The sequence below is a fragment of the Platichthys flesus genome, chromosome 1 (assembly GCF_949316205.1).
Source record: "Platichthys flesus chromosome 1, fPlaFle2.1, whole genome shotgun sequence".
Lineage (NCBI taxonomy): Eukaryota > Metazoa > Chordata > Actinopteri > Pleuronectiformes > Pleuronectidae > Platichthys > Platichthys flesus.
The window spans coordinates 27,494,471-27,516,270 of NC_084945.1; the positions used below are offsets into that span (position 1 = coordinate 27,494,471).

At 40.9% G+C, this 21,800-nt stretch overlaps 1 protein-coding gene across 1 annotated transcript in view; it reads right to left on the reverse strand.

Annotated features, from left to right (window-relative positions):
* Positions 1-21,800, reverse strand: part of znf536 (zinc finger protein 536) — a 164,446-nt gene that overhangs the window by 140,549 nt on the left and 2,097 nt on the right. The window contains exon 2 of the mRNA XM_062390301.1: positions 7,065-7,199. The gene's annotated coding sequence lies outside the window, so the exon portion shown is untranslated. The remainder of the gene's footprint in view (positions 1-7,064; positions 7,200-21,800) is intronic.

The window sequence follows — 21,800 nt, forward strand, 5'->3', positions numbered from 1 at the left end:
AAATGTAATAAAATGCATCATATCATTAGTATAGTGCCATTGATGCATGTCTGTCTAAGGAGTTTGTTGCCTTTCCTTCTTGGCACAAGTTCAGAGGCAATGTCTTGGGTGGTTCAACTTGCATCAGCCTCTGTAGCCAAAGAGATTACCCTACACAAACTTTATCCCATGCCAATCTATCCTTAGACTGGGCATTTTAAACCTTGTAGCAAAAATCAAGCCTCCATTCAGGGAATCTCCTTTGTAGAACTTAAATACATCCCAATGTGTCCATCAACAAAGGCCTCTACCCGTCCTCCTCACTCTCTGTGACACTTTAAGTTTAGGATTGTTCACTGGGCCTGTGGGTGGGTATTTCATTCTTTCCCATTCTTCCTTTATTTTGCTCCTTCTTTAGAGCATTAGAGCAACCAGCCATTGAACTACAACCGCTACTATAAAAATTCATCAGGATTAAAATGACCTCACACACAAAATTAAAGTTCCCCAATGTACACAATAAGGGCCTGTATCTTTTTTAAGACATTCTCAGCTTCCTTGGGAACAGGATTGTTTCTTGACAAAGTGGTCTCCACTCAACAATGAGCACCTTTCAGACACACATAGGGACTGCCTTTAGAGCTGCGGGGAGAGACGGATTTCACATATCAATCAAAAGACTGGGCTGGTGGTGGGTGGAGGGTGAGGGGAGTTGAGAGTGGTCCTTCAAAAACCATGAACAACTTCGAATGGAGTATATGCTTTTCTCTGTTACTGCTACTATTCATAAAAACAGCAGACACAGGAACAATGGAGGGGAGGGGAGTCCTCTTCACACTATTTTTTTGTGGACTTGCTTTCCCTTATATGGGGACTGAAGAAAGGCTCCTCAAACTGGCCCTGAAATAATAAGGCTTTAGTGTACACCGAAATTGTACAACATGGCAAAAAAAGTTGCTTTGTGAATAGGCCAAGAGGCCACAGAGTACTCAGACTGTGTGTAAGCTTTAATGTTCGTGTTGTTGGGTGCATGGGTGGGTGGCGGGTCTTGGCTCATTCAATATCACCTGTGTGATGGCATCATGAACCCATTAATGTGTGTGCAGTGGGCCACAGCCACCAACTGCATCAGCCATGCACACCACTGCCGCTAATCATGTTGAAAATAAATAAGGTGTCAGAGTAGGTAATTCACGGCTGTATTAAAGTAGCACAGCCCAGATATAAGGTACATAAAACAAATTAAATATAGTATATTCTATTACAGAATATTTTTTGACAGCATTATTAATGAGCATGCTTCAAAGGTCTTCTTATTAGGTCACTGACTGCATGTTACACCTTCTATGCTGTTTGAGCCTTGGGAATTCAGATCTTCTGCGACTCTTAGCTCAAACGAATACAGAGGGAGCAGATGGGAGGAGGACCAGCTAAAAGTCAGTTTAGTGTCCAATTACTTCAGAATTGTGAGACATGTGGGGTATATTCTCAAAAGAAAACAGAATTTGTACATTGTAAATGGACTTCATTTATGCAACCCTTTCCTAGTCTTATCCACTACTCACAGCGCTTCACACTATGTGCCATGAAACCATTCACACTCACAGCACAACCAACAGGGGTTATTGGGATTCAGCATCTTGCCCAAAGACACTTTGACATGCAGAGTGGAATCATGGCACAGAGCTTCCTACGTTTCTCCAAATAAAAATCACTGTCGACATTGAAACAAAAAGAGGGGAAAAATAAGACAAAACGGGTTAAAGCTCTGAAGTTGGTTTGACACAACTGAATTCACACATTATACTGTAAAATGCATGATATGTCCAGTGTTGTTTTTTTACTGCTGATTAAAACAATATACGTAGGGAAAGTGAAAATTGGTTATAGTACATTTGTTCAACAAATTACATTAAATTCTCTTTGAACAGATGTCGGAGTACTAACATCTACATCCACATGAGAACAGAGACCTAGGAGAATATCCCCACACTCATTCATTGCATCCTGAATTACATCATTTTCCCCAGCTTAGACCTCTGTCCGGCATTAAAGTAGACATCAGTGTAACCAGGGAAATAAAAGGAAACGAAAAGCATTAGTATTCGCTGCATGTATGTGTGGCACATGTGTGCTATTTTTAAATAGGGATGCTGTGAAAGTGTGGAATTGGGGACAAGGCAGCCTTGCACCGGGCCGTGACACAGACTTATGTTAAACCTAATTAGATCATGATAATAGCTTTAGGGCCCCAGTGATCAATGCTAGAGGTCTGTGGAGATGAACTTTCCTTAAGTTTCATGCTGCACGCTGGTTGTACTCACATTTTTACACACACCCACACACACACACACACACACACACACACACACACACACACACACACACACACACACACACACACACACACACACACACACACACACACACACACTCTGAGAGTGGTTTAAAGGCACTGTTCTCTATGATTGCATTATTTTAAGTATGTGTCTACATATCCTCTGTCTGTTTTAATGGTTGCCTTTCTAGTGTTGGTAGTGAGTGAATACAATATGGTTAGAGTGATGCACAGTATATGGTCAGTGTTGGACTAAATCAAATTTCTTTAATAGCCTGCATCAGTGCTACATCCACCATCAGTTTGATGGATATGATTTAGAATTCCTTAATGTTCATAATTCATAAAGCCTATTTGGCAGTCTTATCCAAGCTTCCCCTGTATTGCAAAGCTGCCCAGTGTCTCCACATCAGAAAAAAGACACTTGCTGATTGTGAGCAGCTTTCCATCAACAATATTATGGTGGAGTCTAGTTTACAGCTTAGAGACTCCTCGGATCTCTCTAAAAAGGAGACAAAGAGGATTCCTTCTGCTTCTATTACAATCTAATATAATTACTGTAATCTAATATTTCAACATGTCTGCATCTGCTAACATGCTAGTGAGCTAGCTTGTGATAAATCTTCATAGTGGGAGCATTGGGAATCCCTGCACATCCCAGTTGTGCCAGTACCATCCACTTCTCTAACCAAACAAGGAACGAGAAGCACTTTCAGTTAGCAAGACAGTAAAACTTAAGATGTGGGTTGATAATAATAAAATCTTATTATTGAATTTGTGTTCTTTTAGTTCCCAAACTGTTCAGACTGGTATGCTTTTGCCTATACTGTCTGTAGAAGACACAAAAAAACGTTTAATACACAAAGGCATTGTTAACCTACAACTACACAATTTTGTCGATCTGATATCCAGAGTTTAAACCCTTTAAAGTTGCATTTTTTTTTCCATTCAGATTTGCGATGAAAACATTTGATTTTAAGCCCATTTTTTTGAAGTGGTAAGGAGTGGAGACCTTAGGATTGTTAGTAAGATTGGACAGTACAGGAGCTTCATGAAGAGCAGACAGTTGTGTTGTTTTCAAGTTGTTTTTCTAATCTCCTGATGCTCTTTCGAGGATCCCCCCTTTCAGCCAGTGCACCCCTCCACATCAATGTGGAGGGCTGCATCCCCAATAGGTGCAGGTACTGCCACATTGGAAAAATCCCCTAGGCTAGATCACATCAAGGAACTTGTTTAGCCGGTTGCCACCATGACCCAGACATTGATAATTCTTGGAAAATGTAGAGAAGGTTGATCATATTGGAAAGAATTGGGCTCTAAAAGAAGGTTCTTTATAAACCCTAGTGCAACCTGCGTGTGTATATGGATGTTCTCCTCTTTGTCCAAACTCACACCTTTTTCTCCCCAATTTTTTCTTTCTCCCCCCTCACTTGAATTTGACCTTATCATGCAAGAGTGCCATCACAAATGAGTCCGCTGTCATCATAATCTATTAGTGCTTGTATCCTTTCCATACCTGGCCAGTTCCAGTTTGACATGCTACCTGCCTGCCCCGAAACTGTTATGATGAGGAAGGAACTTATCATATTGGATGTGGACAACACAGATTGAAATGCTTAAACAAATACATTTAAAGAACTGTCACAGCTACAGATACATCTGTCTATCGATCAAACAACTGTCCTGACAAAGATGTACTGGATGATATAATGACCCCCTGAAACCTTGCGAATAAAGCTTTAACATTCTTCAAAATGCAAACGCCCTGGAACATGAAGGCATCCCTCTGCTTTGTTTCGAATGGTGAGGTGTTAAACTTTCCACGGCGACATCTATCTCTTGCCACCACCTTGAGGGCATCTTTTAAGCAGAGAAATTTAGCCATTATGTGGCATTAACCTCATTAGAAAACACTCTTTAGCTGCTCCAAGATAAAATTGATTTACAGCTGCCATTTCCACCACTGCTCTCGATCAATGGTTAAACTATCCATTTTATGGCCCTGTGCACACTCTCTGCTCTTTTCTCCAGTTTTCTTTAAATGCTCCTGCCCTCCCTTGTGCCAGGTATGTAATCTCACATGCTCAAATATGCGACTGACTACATTTTTTTTTGTAGAGTAGATGGACGCGGAAGGATCAGTGTTAAATTCCTTGAACCCATTAAGCACAAATTTGCTGTCTTGGTCTTTTCTAGATGTAAGAATTTCACAGCGGTCAGCTAAATTTGCGTGGGTGGTCTTAATTGAGGTTATATCTTGTATTTTTGTTCAACTTTCCACTCTCACTAAGGCTGCTGTGGTTATTCACAATTTAGGAATGTGATGAGCTTAAGCAGCTGCAGATGCATGGATGTGTTTAAAGAACTTTTTTTTTTTCCATTGGGGGCGTGGATATTGTGGACTGTAACAAAAGAATATGAGGTTAAACTGGTGTCAAGTAGTGACTGTCAGGATGGATAAGTTGGAAACGCTTTATGAGAATCTTAAAGTGTGACGTGATATTTCAGGTAGATGAAATGAGAATATATTCATTAAACACAGACACCTGAAGTCCCTCGAACTCTATTCAGCCATGGTCAGGTCTAGTTTTACTACCCCAGGTCTCAGGTCAGTGTTCAAAATCCAAGTAGAGTCGACTTGAGCATATTTGGTATCAGGTGTGTTATAAGGTGAGAGCGAGAACGAGAAGTGCGAACTTCTTAGTGGAGCTTTGCTCTGACAAGGAAACTGAAGCTGAGCTTATGTCAGAAAAATAAGTAGCCTATGAGATTTATTTATTTCAGGTTGGATCTCAAATATTATACACATGAATACCTCTATAAATAGCAGGCTAGAGACTTATTGTCATGAAAAAAAAAAAAAAAGGGAATTAAATGACTAACACATTATCTATGATCATGTCTGGGTCATATCTGTTGGGGAACATCGAGAAATTTGGAGTTTAGATTTGGAGGCTACGAGGCTCTGGGAGTGCAGTGGGCAGGGGCCACTTTGCCTGTTACCACATAAAGGTGACGGTTAAAACTATATACAGCTAAGTCAAGCAGAAAATCCACAATCCATGTCTGTGTGGTCAAATGTCAGCATATGACCGCCCACCTCTGACAGCTCAGGTTTATGTGGATGTTTAAGCAAAACACGCAACGCTGTATTTCTTTGACAAATCAATAGAACCACCATTTCAGCTCTTCTTCCTCCCCTCTCTCCTTCCTTTGTGCACCCGCTCCTTTCTTATCTCCCTCTGTCTGGGAGAATTGATCCGCATGGATGGAATGATATCAACCGACGGATAGAGTGATACACCCTGCTCCCTCCTTCTTACACTCCTTTCAACCCACTTTTGACACATAAATAAAATATGTGGCCTTTTTGTTTCGATTCACCACGCCGTTAGTTCTGAGACAGGAATATGGTGCATGGGGCTCACATGGAGCCGCTGGTAGACAAGAGGGAGCTGAGAGTCGGCTGGTTGCCATCACTCACTGTTCACAGGCGCCCTCCAAAATCCCCTGAACTTTCCATCATAGGCATTTGTTAGAGTGACGCAGTCAGATTCTAAAGAATGGCATTAGAAAATAATGTGAGCACTAAATTATTCAGGTTTTTTTTTTTGCCATAATGCTTCACTTTACAACCACTCACAGCCACACACACAGACACATAGAGTATATATAGTAAAGATATATATATATATCATCTTCCCACTCATATATGAATTATGACAGATTCATTTAGTGTCAGTGTCCAAATTTGGCAAAGGAAAGGATGAGGGAAGAGTTCACTAACTCTGTCTTGTTACTGAATTAAGATGCCAAAGCAGAATCTCACTAAATCCACACTTTAATATAAACTGAAATAAATCACTACCATGGCTACATGTATTAGGCCCTACTATTAACAGATGAATGCAAGATGTCCATCCACACCTTGGCTAGATATTCCTGATATGACTGTAGATGTATTTCCACAGCTGGATAAGAAATAGCTACCGGGTGAACTAACCTCACGTCCTCAGAGCATGTCAGAGCATCAGGCCCGGGGCGCGCAGGCCGGCAGGGTTTCCACTTCAGTCTTGTCAAACAGACAAACGCTACGTTTCTGAGGCCCACACTTCTCCTCACACCTTCCTGGGCTTCAGCTAAACTTGTTGCACTCCCTTCCCGTATCTTAAACCCTCAGACGTAGGTAAAGTCACACCCTCTCATGCATACCTATATTACATATGCTAGACCATACACAGCCTCTGGTCTGGGCACTGGAGAGAAGTATGACACAGGAGATAAGAGACAGCCAGCTTGGACTTTAAGATAGACAGAGTAACCCTACTACAAAGGATAACTGATGGGATTAAATAGGAATTATCTGTCGTTATGCCCATGCGTGCCCTGTACGTCTACATGTAGCAGACGTGTGTGTGTGTGTCTGTGCCCATGAATGTGTGCATCTGTGTGTGATTATGATGATCACCCTCATCATCATTGTGATCGTCATCATCACACCATACAGACAAAAGAAGGTGGATACCTAGTAACCAAGGCTTATGAGTAGGTTCTCCTCTTTGTCCAAACTCACACTTTTTTCTCCCCAATTTTTTCTTTCTCCCCCCTCACTTGAATTTGACCTAATCATGCAAGAGTGCCATCACAAATGAGTCCACTGTCATAATTTCCTTTGCTTTCCTCTCCACCCCGGGTCTCCTTCCCTCCAACCTCTAACATTCCCCTTTCCCCTCCTTCACCTCCTCACCTCCTCTTTTGTGGAATCCCTGAGTCACCTCAGACTGTGGGTGGGTAGCTTCTTAGACAGTGTGACAGTGTGCTTAGCCCCGTTAAGCCAGCGACAGCTTCAGCTCCGCTTCTGGTCGACACTGATCAGGGAGCCCTGCGAGACGGTAACAGAGAGAGACAGAAAAAAAAGAAGATAAGGAAAATTGCTGAGTTCACCGCCACCACTATTCCCCTTCCTTCCCTCCCCCCATCCCTGCTTCCCCGCACCCCCTCGTATGGAAGGGGTTTCCCCCCTGGTAAAAGGAGGGGAAGGTAAATTGACTGATGTACTGCTGACTGCTCTGCAATAACCTCTGATTACCTCCAGCTCAGTGCTCATTCTCCCTCTGCCCCCTGTTCACACACCAACTTTTCTTCATTCTGCTTTTAACATTCCATCAACTTTTGTGTGTATTTCACATATTTTTTATATTTTGTCCATATTCCAATAATAATAGGCTCCTATGACATGTGAAAACCAAACCTCCAAACATCTAAATAATGATACATAAATATTTAGAATAAAGAAGATGAGGGTTAGTCACTCACATATTTCTGTATGTGTCTTTCTGTGTCAGTAGTTTCTACTCAAGGCAAGCATATTGAATAACATGCCATAGTGTGTCAAAATTAACTGCAATGTTTTTTTTCATGTTTATGTTTTTTTTTTGTGAATTTTTTATTTGGTGTAGGTAAATTAGAAGAAAAAAAAAAGGTGTTCTAAAGTTAATATTTGCCAAAAGGTTGCTCTTGATTTGTGCATTGTGTACATCATTATTTTTCCAACATGAAAACAACGATAACCGACTTGAAAAAGGAGTATTTTTTCAGGAGACCCTATACAGTGATCTTCCCCCTTCACTCCCACTAAGTCGTTTTAAACATCTGAACTCCCCTGCACATTAAGGCATTAGAGAAAAAAATCTGCTCCTGCATAGATGTGCAGCTATATATTTCATGCAGTAGATATCCAGGTCATTAAACAACATTTTGACACCTCTGTTATTTACTACCCCAAGCGGTTTCCCACCTCGTTTAATCAGACTTTGCTAAAAGCCGCTGACTCAGAGAGAAACCTTCTTTTTCTCCCTCTCTGTTTATGTTTATCTCCTTAGCTCCATTCTACCTTCTGCCCTTCTCCCCTTCACTTTGCTTACTTGCTCATATTTTCCAAAATGTCTGTTTCAAGTGTCTTGGGTTTCCAGGGGCTGAGCCACAGAATAATCACAAAAGAACAAACAAAGTGTAGTAAAACTGAGCCATGTTATCAAAAGGCAGAGAAGGTCTCCGCCATGTGCTGCAGCACCCAATGCTGAGTGTATCTTGCATTATCGCAGCCGCCAGATGATGAACAAAAAATATTGTGATTTTGACGTGTCTTACCAAAGCAAGTATCACAACTATGCATCTATCAGAGGCTGATATTTAAAACAGCCAAAGTGGTGTGCGCCATTTTTTGCCTTAGAAGTGGTTTACCTTCGATTTTCTCTGCTGGGAAAGGATCACTTGAGACATGAGGGGAAGGAAGATTGAAGGGAATAAGATGTGGCTCAATACAAGTTATATTTAATGGAAGGATGCTGGATGAAGGGATTCAAGATTAAAAAAAATGAGGGGAAAAAGCAGAGAGGCACGGAGCGGGTAGGGGGGGATATAGATGTTAAGTGTTGGCAGCTGTGTTTGGTGTGGTCAGATTCTGGGGTCAGGTGCTGATGAACACACACACAAACAAGCGTTCACTCGGCACACATATATTAGCTGTCCCTTGCTAAATGGAAGTTGGATGTAATATTGCTCTTGTCACAACGGCCATCTGATGTCAATTTCACATAGTGGCGGGACCCTCCGCAAGCTGCTCTATACACCAGCCACCCTGGTACCATACAAAACCCCCACACATACAAAAGGTGTGCTGCAGCCACACAGTCATGTAAAGTCTTGTGTAGTCCTTTTTTTTTCCTATTCCCATGTCTCTGTCTACCCCTCCCTCTTCACAATACGCATGCACACACATACACACTCTGGGATAAGTCATGAGGAAATGGATGCCCATGTTTTGTGGGACCACCTGTTCATCCTGGATACAAGTCTAAGAACCCAGTAAGGGTTAACCTGCTTTGTGGGAGTGAGCCAGGACAGTGTGGGTCTGTGCACAACTTCATACATGCATGCATGCATATATGTGTGTTTGTGTGTTTGCATGCGTGTGTGTGTGTCAGTGTGTGTGTGCGTTTGGCACCTCCCAGCCTGAAACGTGCCCCATGAGTGGCAGACTGGCTCAGGCTGTCCGGCTGGGAGGAAGCAGAGCCCACTGCTGGACCACCTCCCTGGCAACACACACACACACATACACCAACACACACACACACACACAATCTTAGTCACATTCCATGGAGAGCATCTTTCTTCTCCATCACCCATTCCAAACCACCAACCTACAAACTACCTAGAAAAAAGGGGATTAATTTGTGGTATGGGGTGTTGAAGCTTATATGACTATTTTTTTTTTTTAATCTGTAATTAAAGACGATATTTACAGCTAACCTTATTACAAAATCATTTTACATCATCATAAAAAAGATTTGCTACATTTTTCTGTGAAATACAGATACAAATTTTTCAGTCCAAAGAATAAAACCAAATATAGGCACAAAGGTTTTAAAATATTGTGAAAATGAAATAATTTTAGGGCCACGGTAAACTACACGTTTTTAATTGTTTAGAAAGAAGATATATCTGCTTTTCTCAAAGTCTTCTCTCTGTCAGTCAACAATGCAGCCACACATACTATGTTATATTCGACCACATGCTAACACTGACCTGTAGAACAAACTTACACACACAGGCACACATGCAAGCACACACGCAAACACACACGAGCTCCAACAGCCACACAAACCACCGCGAATCATTGCACCTCTCATCATTCCCATAAGTGTCTGAAAATAAGGGAAGTGCCATCACTAATCCCCCCCACACACCCCAACAAATAATCACCTCCTAGGAGGCAACGAGATGGAGAATAAAAAACAGCAATCTTGTCTTTCAAACAAAAAAAGGAAAATATTTTAAGGGGCAATGAATTTCGTGGGGCTGAATAGGATGTTGGTACATGTTTTACTAAAGGAAATATAATGGCACACTATTATTAGATCACATTAATCACGAGTGTGCCAAAGGCAGTGACAGCCGCGCTGAAAAGGATTGAAAACGCTGGTAATGGATATAAATTACCCATTGTGTGATAAAAGGATTTTTTCTTCACTAAGAAGGTAAAAAGGAATAAAACACTGAGAGAGCCAATAACCGTTGTGTGTACATATTTGCATGTGTATATGTGTCGGTATGCGAGTGTCCTGCTGCCTCTGTGGGTAATGTGTAATAATACAGGGTTATCAGTGCAGGATTACAATTTTAAGGGAATCAGATAGTGACAGTGGGGCCTTGTATTAAATGCACCGGCGACAGAAAAGAGGGAAGGATTAAAAACAGATTAAATTGGTTTGTAGTGACGGAGATGAAAGGAAGGCGGCAGAGAAGGGGGGAAGAAGAGTGTGTTTTGACAGAGGTCTGTCGGGCTTTTGGCATCGTGATAATGAGTCACATCTCCCATGGACTGTTATTTATTGCCGACTTGGCTCACAAACAAAAGATCAATAATTTTGAGCAAATCTAATGTTGTCCTCGCCACTAATGCGCTCGTCCATCACATCTGCCATCTCCACCAAGGAGATGGACTGATTCCCTGTTTATTTGGAGATCAAATGCAATTATATCTCATGTCTATAATAACGGAGGAAGCCCACCCCCTTACGTGAACGTGTGGCGCCTGAATCAAGTCCTTGCATATGTATATATAGATGTAAAGAAATGCACAAAGGTGTCAGGCAAGTGTAAATGATAATATATGTATCAAATGGGCAATGGGTTGCTGCACCATTTTTTCACATCAATCTTCATTTCTTCCTCAGACCTCGCCTTTGAAATATGAAGTGTGTCAACGGCCCGTCCCCCAGCAACACAGGAGGCACACAAACATCCGTCAGAGCAACTCACCCGATGTTCACTAGTTAGCCCTGCAGCACAGAGAGATGAGAAGACAGCAGATCCTTCACTGACAACTAGCCCTGGGTGAGTTACTTTCCAGCCACCTGAACTCAATCAGGCCCCAGTGGAGGCAGCATTTGGGTATTTCATTTCATCTCCATTCCCTTATTCACTTGAGGTACAATTTGATTTATCTCTCAATGCCACACGCAGGATTGTAAATCGGATTTGGAGTCTAACGTCACTTTCGTTACAGCTATCTACATAGCAACCGCTTGTTTTGGTTCTTTTCAACCTGGTTGAGCGAGGCTCTGAGCAGTTACTGATATAAGGGCCACCAGAAGTACAATCTACTGCATTGCACACGACACACTTCCACTTACTTTACCAACTGGTGGCCATGTATGCAAATGACACCTACTGTCCTTCGCAGACCAACAATAAGTGTGCCCTACGCCAATTTGCAGCACCATAACAGTAAAGACAGTGGCAGGTGTAAGGAACTAAGCTCCCTTCCCTTCTCCCCGGGCGAGGTGTGAGGAGCAAAACAATGACCGACAAAGGTCACCTGGCCCACATTGCCCCACCCGCTGAGGTGTTGACCTGCCGAATGCACCACTGAGGCAAGAGGAAGAAAGCAGGGAGGAAGAAACTAAGAGGGGACAAGATAAGGAAAGATTAAGGACAAGATGGAGTTGCAAACAAGCAGAGCTTCAATGTGACAGAAGCAGCAGCCAATAACACAGCCACCGAGAAAACCAGGACACCTTCCTAGGTATTATATTATTGGTAATATGAAGAGACCATGAAGGAACTCCAGTCGATTCCCAATCTCACACTGCAATGCAAGAGCTGAAAGTAACAAATCATGTATTGCCACCAATCATCTTTGAATATCTTTAATTGATAAACTCTTTTGTACATAAAAATTACAAAAATTTCAAAGATCCAAATGCGACATTTATACTTTCATTGCTATGTTAGTATTGTGTTTCTAAATGTCCAGATCCATTTGTATGTGCCTCAAAAGACATTAAAAAATGCTGCTTTTGTCCAACCAACTTCCAAAGATATTCAGTCAAAAATCATAAAAAATGCCTAGTGATTCAACCAATAATTTTAACAATGTCAGTGATGTTGTAATTTGTAAGGTGGTGAGCATTTCCAAAGCTTTATGACTTTCTTATCAAAGCCTGTTTTCTGTAAAGTACTAGAAGGGCAGATCGTGAATGTCAGATCAGGACCTTGGCAGGTGAAATAATAATACCTTGACATAAGGCAGAGAGCGGGGGAGCTTTCCAAGACACAATGGAACCCAAGGCACCTCCCAAGTGCATCTAATTCTCTCTCTCACTGTGTCTTTGTTCCCCACTGTTAACATACCCGTACACATCAGACTTTCTAAATGTTCGGAGCAGTGTTAGGGCAACATAAAGGTCAACATGCTCGGACGCAATTAGTAACACTGTACTGACTTTACACTACATATTCTTGGATAATTTTAATTTTTAAATGTAATTGGTAAATCAAGCAGACAATCCGACCGGAAATTATTGTCAAGGGTTGTTTACGCAGAGCGGGCCCAGAAGGTATCAGGAAGGAGCTGTAAATAGACCCCAATCCATGAAGGCATCATCACCTCAACTGTTTATTCCCTCCCCCGTTCAATTGACATCCATATATCAGCGGTAGAAATGGAAATATACTTGAGACAAACGTGGTGTTAATGAAACAGGTCTCTGAAACAAGAGTGACACAAGCAGACATAATAACCGGTCAACTTCTGTGATTCACTCAGGGTCGCGTGAAAATATGTCGTAGTGGATGCCAAGTCATCGATATGACACACGCTCATTTTGATCTGTCTGTTGAAATGTATCTCACGCCTACAGAGAAAACAAGTCAGAGCTGTGAAAGTTAGGTGTATCTTAGCTGAATATGTATTAATTCACTAGTATCACTGTAATGGCCACCCTCAGCATCGTTGTAATCATCACCGCCACTGACAGCATCACAATCATCATCAACGCCGTCATCTGCAATCATCAAGCCCATCACAAGCCTTTTTTCACCACATTTTCCAAAAAACGTGACATGGGCAGTCAGTGGATGGTGATGAGGTGGTGTTAGGATACATTCACACCAAGTAAGTCTGCAGCAGTTTTGTTTGCTCTCAAGCAGGAAGAACTTAAGATCTTTAACATAATTGAGATAACCCAATGTCACCAGAATTATGTTAGATATAAAGAGAGTTCAATCATGTCATTAGTGGTTTAGCTGTATGAAACTATAAAGGTTTTGAAAAGGTATCTTCAAAATATTGGGCAGTAATACATTGTAAAATGGAACACCTAAGATATTCAAAATAATATATTGAATTTGAGATCAAATTGACCTGAAAACAACATTAATTGATGCTTGTCATTGAAACCCTTGCATTAACCAATATTGCACCTGAATGGATAAATTCAAACCAAGCGACTGTGAAATACTGCACTAAAAAGCCCACTGGTGCAACAGGTAAATCATTATCATACTATGTTAAGGTCTACTCCACCTTGTTTTACAGTGTTCTGGAGCTCAGACGTGGTCAAGCACTGCCCTGTGAAAATGGAATATGAAGCTGTGATTGCTGGCGTCATCATCATCTCAACACATCAAACATTTCCTTCGGCTTGGTGATTGGTGCAGGGAACAGTTGTCAAGTACAGTGTGTTCTCATTGGATGATCTTATAAAAAAAGATTACAAGACTGAACCTCGTAAAGGCAAAATCTATCAATGTAAAGGAGGCAACACCAAAGCAGCATCAGCCCTAGACGGACTGATAGATAGGGCTCAAACACTGGAGAAAAACTAGATCAAGGTTATCATGGCATGGTATTTTTGCTTACCTAACAATTCGAACGGTTCAGTGCCACAACAGAAAGTATTGCACATTTTATATAACAAGATGGAAACCCCATCTCTGACATAACCTGGTGTTTTAGTTGCAATAGTGAATATACGTAACCATATTATTTCCCTTTCCTACCTGTACTTAAACTGCAGGTGTTGCACAAAGTGAGAACTTTAGTCAAATTGGCCCTTGTTGTGAAAAAAATACAAACTGACTATAATCGGAGGTTTTGCAAACATCCAATAAAGATGTTGTCATCTTCTGAAAGTGCCCTCTAAAGTGGCGGCATGCCATGTAACATGTTATTTAGGATCATTTTTATATGCGTCTTCACTATGACTCAGGATAAGAAAACTATTTGCAGTTCTGCCACACGATCACAGCATCTCTCGCAAAGTTCAGCCCATTCATACATTTTGCCTCACTGTCAATAAAAATGTTGTGTTATAACAATTACTGTATCCAGTGTGATGACTGATCTTGAACGACATTGATGGCTTCTTTCATTGGGCAACACAGGAAATATTGATGAAGTCCTTGATCAACTATATGTAAAAATCCACTTCATTATTATCATGTATTACTTTATCTATATATCTCTGTGTGTGTTTCCCTTTGTAGCAAGGTGTAAGGTGCGGAGATCTTAAAAACCAAGACATGTTAAAAACCAACTTGGGACTGACATCATCCTGCACAGCGCTATCTCACTGAGCAGACAGCCTAGACTGACAGTGCAACAGGAGCCTTTGGTTCCCTTCACCTAACGCTCCCTTCATAGCCCAGATATCGCCTGTGGGATTTCACCACACTAAAGAGTCATGTCAAAGATCTCTACAGTGCGTGACGTCTCCCTCAGCCACTGCTGTCATGTTCCCCTCTGCTTCTTACTTCCATTTCCCCCCGACCCCCACTTTTTTTTTCTCTTTCCAAGCCTCTTTTGACTCTGGTTTGAGCAGGAGACTTTCTCCCTGAGCATTTTGACTTGTCATATTTTGAAACACACATATCAAAGCTGGGAGTAAAGGGGTGGAGGGGTAAGACAGATGTTTCTCTTATTCCATCCTACCCAAGTACAAAGAAGCTTCGGAAAACATAAGAGAGAGAGGAGTGAAATGCATTCAGAGAGATCTTTTTGCAATCCAGATCCTTTCTCTCGACGACTGGCAATACATCATTTGTATTGATGCAATATTAAATTTCAATATTGCATGTCAAAAGGTACAAAATGATAGATCATAGCCTAAGTAAATGCATTATTAAAGGCATACGCTGGCTGCGCCGACTTCTCTTACAATCAGCTGTGTCAGAAGAGTACAGTTGGTGATACTGGCAGCATTTCAAAGCTTTGTCGTTTTTCCTTCTAGCTGCATCCCAGCTTTCTTAATCTAGCTTTCTGTCACTTATTAATGTTCCAGAGGAACGAAAAACCACAGATCTTTCCCTCCCAATAATCAGAGGCTTAACTCACATCCTTTTATTCCTGCAGAAGAATTATTCAAAAAAATAAATGAATAAAGTCATAATTAAATATTGAATATTGAACAGATGATAAGAGAAATATGTTCAGCTCTGTTTGATATGTTAAGAGCACAGAAGGAGAGCAAAGCCGTGGCTGAGGCTGCGACTCATTCTGTGCAGTATGATTGATGTGCTCTTTATGTGTTCTGCAACCCTGTAAGTTTATCTCTATATTCCCTGCCTGATAGAGTGACTCCTTGGTTGTCTCTGTGCCTCATCACAATAACACTGTGTGCCAAACTCAATGGTTGATTCTATTTTATTACTCGGGTCAAAAGGTTTGATCTTTGACCCCTCAACAAGTTGAGGTTTATGAGAAAAGAGGAGGTAACAGATGAAAACAAGAGGAAAAAGGATGTATCAACCATTATCCACTTGTGTGCACCAGCATTAGGATGAAAAAACCATTTTAAGGCTAAGATGATTTATTAATTTTGTATCATGAACACTGAGGCTCTTAAAATGTTTTTTGATGTATAAAGATTGGTGAGTTTAAATTAGAAAATAAGAAAATCAAACAAGCTAAATGTTGACTAATTTGAGGATTTGGACAAATTATCTTCACATCATCCTCTGTCACTCATCCTCACCGTCACACACACTCTGATAAACCGTATTTCTGATACAGACATGATAACAGATTGACGTTCACTATATAATAAATAAGGTTTAAGGTCCAAATATTTTAAAATGATTAATATTCTTTCCAGATATTTGTCAAGGGCTCTGATTTAATCAATTTCAAACTCTTAACAAAAAGAAGAAGAGAAGATATCAAAGTTCCTGTCCAGTTATATTTCTTGTCTGCTCTCAACATTCCAGACTGTCCAGCCAGTCCAGTGAACTAATGTAAGTTTATCATAATGTGTAGGTTAGACTATTATTGATCAGTGCTCCCTCACCGCCTTTAAACTATTATTTGCCAAAGGTCATCCTCGATTCCAACAACGATCACAACTTATCAATGTCCCACAACCAGTCAGGGCAAAGATTCTTTCAATACTGGAGTTCTCTTTACTAAAATCAAAATTGATTATCCCCCATTGACAAAGATAATTGAAACTTCAGTGTGAACAAAGTATTTACTATTTGGACATTTGGCTACCGCAGTTTCTATTATTTCAGAAGGTTGTCTCAATATCCAGATCCAGTTTTTCTTTGATTTGCTTTACATTCCTCAGAGAGCAGAGTTCACTGTAGTCCTGGAGGTTTTCAAAAGAACTGTGCCCTCACTAATTTGTGACCTATGAGTCTTGATCTCCTTGCTGTTTGACTTGGTTTCCAAATGCAAAGCAAACTCTAATCTCAGATTTCAGCAACCTTCTTTTCTTTTTGTCTCAAGGACAGGCCTCCCCTATAAGCTGTGGCTAAGGATGAAAACTCAAAATGCCCCTGATCGGACTGTCATCATTAAGTGAACTATATGTTAGAAATAACCGCTACATACATACAAGTGCTGTACGAATGTGTGTGTGAATGTGACCCATGTGTAAGGCACTTTTACTGAGTAGTCGTTAAGAATGGGAAAGAGCAATATAAATGCAGTCCATTTACAGTGTTCGCTAATAACCAGGGCAATTAAAATGATATAGCCTCAAACAGACACAAAAACAATATATTCAAATAAGATCATCACTGTACATAATCTATTAAAGGTCACATATGTCAAACTGCTGCTTTGTTGTGAATTTATTTCAGTTGTGGCTTAGAAAGTTCCATATGAAGCTTGGTGAAATATATACAGAGCAGAAGGATCTAGCTGCATGCTTATTTCTGTGTGCCTGTGGCCTGCACAAGTGTTAATTCCCCTGTGCATGTGTAATGTCCTGAATCACTAACCCCCGTGAGGTTTTAATTGCAGGGTCCAGATTGCCAGGGCTGGTTAAGGCCTGGCGACCCCCATGAGAAGTCACAGCTTCCATTTAGCTTCCAGATCCCATGCAAACGAACACAGGGCCCCCGTGTTAGCGTGCTAGCAGTGGCTGGCAAAAATTCAATTTTCATCCCCCTTCTGTATCCGAGCCTGCTGTCTTGCCCTAACGATGCTCTCTCTCACCCGTGCAACCACCCCCACCCCCAATGCCCCACCAACACAACCCCACACCCCTTCTCTTGCCTTCTCCCTTCAACAACAGAACACAGTGGAGTCGTTAGGACCCTCTCTTCATTACTTCAAAAAACCAATCATTAGACACCAGAGTATATACGTAATTAGAAAATCACTTCCTTTGCAATCCCGGCTAAGTAGTTTACATACTGTAATTACAGGGACAAAATCAATTTTTAATCATTTCACTGATTGGGCTCATCAGCTCAGTAGGAACATTGTATCCTGCTTGTTGTGCGAATGCAACATCTGGGCTAAAACAATTACCCTTTTGTGTTCCACAGCGGCTCTGAAAATGCCTTGCTGCCACTTCCCCATGTCGTGGGCACTCTTTCTATCTCTATCCGTCTCCAGACGCCTTTTCCCTTCATTTTATTGTTTCTTTCTTTTTTCTCCCCTCTCTTTTCCTTTCCTCCCTCCCTCCCTCCCTCTCTTCTTCTCTCTCTTTCTCTTTCAATCCCTGCCCTTGACTTCGACATGGAGGATCACATTTAAAGCTTTATAAATCAATACGCTATAATAAGCTGCTCTTGACAGAGACGGAAAGGAAGGAGAGGAGGAAAAAAACAACATATTGCTTTATTAACACCTCTTGTTTTTTTGATTTTTATGTCCCTGTTATTGTCATTGATGTTATTTTTACATTATTGAATTTTAGAAAACTTTTGTTTGGGCCGGCAGATATATCCACTCTGTTTACTTTACACTGTGTAAAGGGGGGAATATGACAATGGTGATATCAGTTTTAACAAATATGTTAAGGTCGTCATTTTTTCGTTACTTAGACACACGTACATACGCCAACTTCAAAATGTGTGTACTGTCCTGGTATGTTTCACCCTTCACTGGCTAATAAAATGCTTTGTATTCTTGTCTGATAAAAGCCCCATCGATCCACATTAGTCAGAACTCTCTCTCACTTTGAAAACTCAGGAAATCAGATTTCAGAGGGGGAGAAAAAAATCGGTTAATGCATTGATCACTTGGGCTGTATGCAAATCACATTTGCCTTTTTTTTTTGCTAATCAATAGCATTAATTAACGGCTTCGTTTTAACAGCACCCCGCAATCCTGTTAGACACCACTGTCGACCTCAGAAATCATCTCCACCCGCCCATCCCTCTGTAGCCATGGAAATGAACGGCACGTGGCAGGGACCATAAATCATGAAATCCAATTTGACCATGAGCTCCAGTGCTAAAAGTAAAATATGAGCGCTAACACAGTACACAGGTAGGTCATCCCCTATTGTGCATAATATTATTTTTTACAATATTTATTTATGAGAATAAGAGAGGTTAGATTTGTTCTGTGTTATTTTTGTTTGTTTTTCCTAAATGGACTCATTTTATAAGTACAATACAGCCTGTGGAGTATTATTATGATGACCTCACAAGATTATCTTGGTTTAGACTTGAGACATCAGATTCATAAGAGAAAGCCTGTGTTCCTTTGGGGCTGTGGAATCTGAATGTTGTGGCAGGAAGAAGATATTAAGGCCTCCGCTGCTTTTAATTATACCAGTCTTATTTTAATGTTTCCCACCCCCTCAGCACAAATCAATAAGAGCCTTTTACATGTGTTACACATTTTTTGTAATTTTCAAATAATTGTTTTTCCTCTGGACATCATTCCTTTAACTTTATTTAAATTTGACATGGGTACAACACTATCAGATAATGTATGTTTGTTTGTGGTCTTGCAGGTGAGTGTGTGTGTGTGTGTGTGTGCTAACCAGACTAGCTGCTGCTGCCAGGGATGGTAGTGTGTGCGATTAATAATCAACGCTTTTTGAAATTATTATCATTCCCAAAATGCTCTTTTGTGATTTGCTTTGAAGGGCGTGCGTGTGTGTGGGAATGGGGGGGTTGTTAAGTGAGTAGGGGGGGTGTGGTTGGTGGTGGTGGTGGGAGGGGGGCTTGCTTGCTCATTTGGAGAGATTTTCCTATTATACAATTAGTCAGGAATGTAGGCCAGCAGCCTTGGTGTTCCTCCCTGCTCCCCGACCCTGGATAGCAAGTGCCCTCACCTCACTTTGTATGTATCTGTTTCTTTCTCACTCATCAAGAAACACATAAATAGACACAGATCTAGAAAAACTGAAATGATATGCGACTGTGGACGTGAAAGTGAGAGTGGCATCGGCTCACAGGCCAGGAGGTGGTTGAAGCAGCTGGTGTCCCGGAGGAGCAAAGCTAACAAACGCCGACCTTCTTTGTGAATTGGGTTGCGTGTGAACGACCATGGCAGTGCACTGTGGTGTTAATAGATAAAGTCACGGGGTCTGGGCTTCTCTGGTCAAATAGTCTGCTGTGTTTAAACACTTTCTTTTAGGTCCGCCACGAACTCTAACTGCGTCCCAAAACCCCACCACTTTGGTAAAATGCCTGTGTTAGTGGATAGCTGGTTTGGGGTTGAGCACACACACACAATCCTAACTACGTTTGAATCATTCTCTTCTCCAGGATGGAATAATAACATGAATTGATTTATGATGAAGAAACAACTGTTTTATAATTTGATCCCTTTTTTATCATCCCCTCACTGTGGCCTGTCTGCCTCCGCGTGCACTGCACTGGGTTTAACATGAAGCCACGACAACAGCCAAGTGCCATCTGTTGGCATCCAGATTTTCTGTAATCTCTCTTTACTGATTACAACAATGACTACACAAACCTCTTAAATAATTATCCCACAATGTAAAAAAAAAAGCTAAATAATTATAATCATTAACTCCCACCAAGTCTGCCACTCCTCCAGCAAATGAAGGCTGTCAGAGCGGGAGAGAGAGAGCTGTGATGCCAATCATGTTGTATTTATATCAGCAGGGTAGAGTACCACACAGCAGTGACAATTTTAACCCAACACTGAGGAGGAAACTGTGGGAATATTGACCCCTCTCCACCCGCCACCCTCGCACCTTATGTGGAATATTCATTAAAACAAATCTGTGTCAAGTTTTGGCGGTGTTTAGTATTAAATACTTTGACAGTGGTGACATATATAATTCGTGAAAGAGAAGGTGACAGTTTTTTCTCCAATGTGAGCAGCAAAAATAGTGTTAACAATACAACAAGAGGAAGAGTTGCTTCTGAATAAAAGCTGTGATCAGACACTCACCCTGATGTTCACAAATAAGATGGTCACATACGTTTAACACCCTTTAAAAGAGGAAAAAGTAAAAAGTCCACAACCTTTCTCTGGTGGCTTATAAAAGGAATTCTGGGAAATGTAGAGAATCACTACATAGAATCAGAATCCAGTCTACGTGGACTGCATAAAAACATTTTAATAGTATCTGGCAGACAGAAAGACAGTGTCCATTTCCCTATTACTTGAAGGTCAAGATTTTCAACACAAACTGTTTTTAAATGCACATTAATGTTTAGGGATTTGCTATTTCTATAGTTCAGCGTTGGAAGTATTCAGATCAGTAAACATAATATATACTTCTTTCATACTTCTTTCAACTTGAATTTCCTGCACTCAAAATATTGATACATTGAACCTTGAAGAGTGCATCAGTAAATGTACTTACATTACACTACTATACTCACATTTATTGGAAGCAACTGCCCATGCCCCCTTCTTCAGCAGCAGGTTTGGTATGTAAAGGGTTTATGCACGTCTCCATAAAGGCTCATCCGTGTGTGTGCAGGTCTGTTTGTGAATCTCTTTCTGCACTAGCCATCTGCGTGTGTGTATGCATCTGTAAGTTTGTGTGCAAGTGCCTTGTGTGAGAAATGGTGTGAGAATACGTCAAAGGGAGCATGTGTTTGCTCTGTTTCCAATATGAGGGAAAATCTGTGGCACATACCTCCGATATGACACAAGCCAAAGCGACATGACTCACCCATGCTATATTTGATTAATAAAACTACAGCCTGCAAAATGTGTTCCAAAACAGCACACTATTAACAAGACATGGTTGGACTGGAGAAGTGTAGCCTCATATAAGGATATAACGATTATTATTATTATTACTAAAGTAATTAAACAAAATATCGGTGTGTGGAGCTGGAAAACTTGTATGATCAAAAAGTAATTTAGTCTGAATGTAACATTTGTGGTTTAATATGTCTTAATTTCTCACTTAAGTGAGGCATATGTGAATACAGGGTGAAAATTCAGACGATCTGGTTGTCT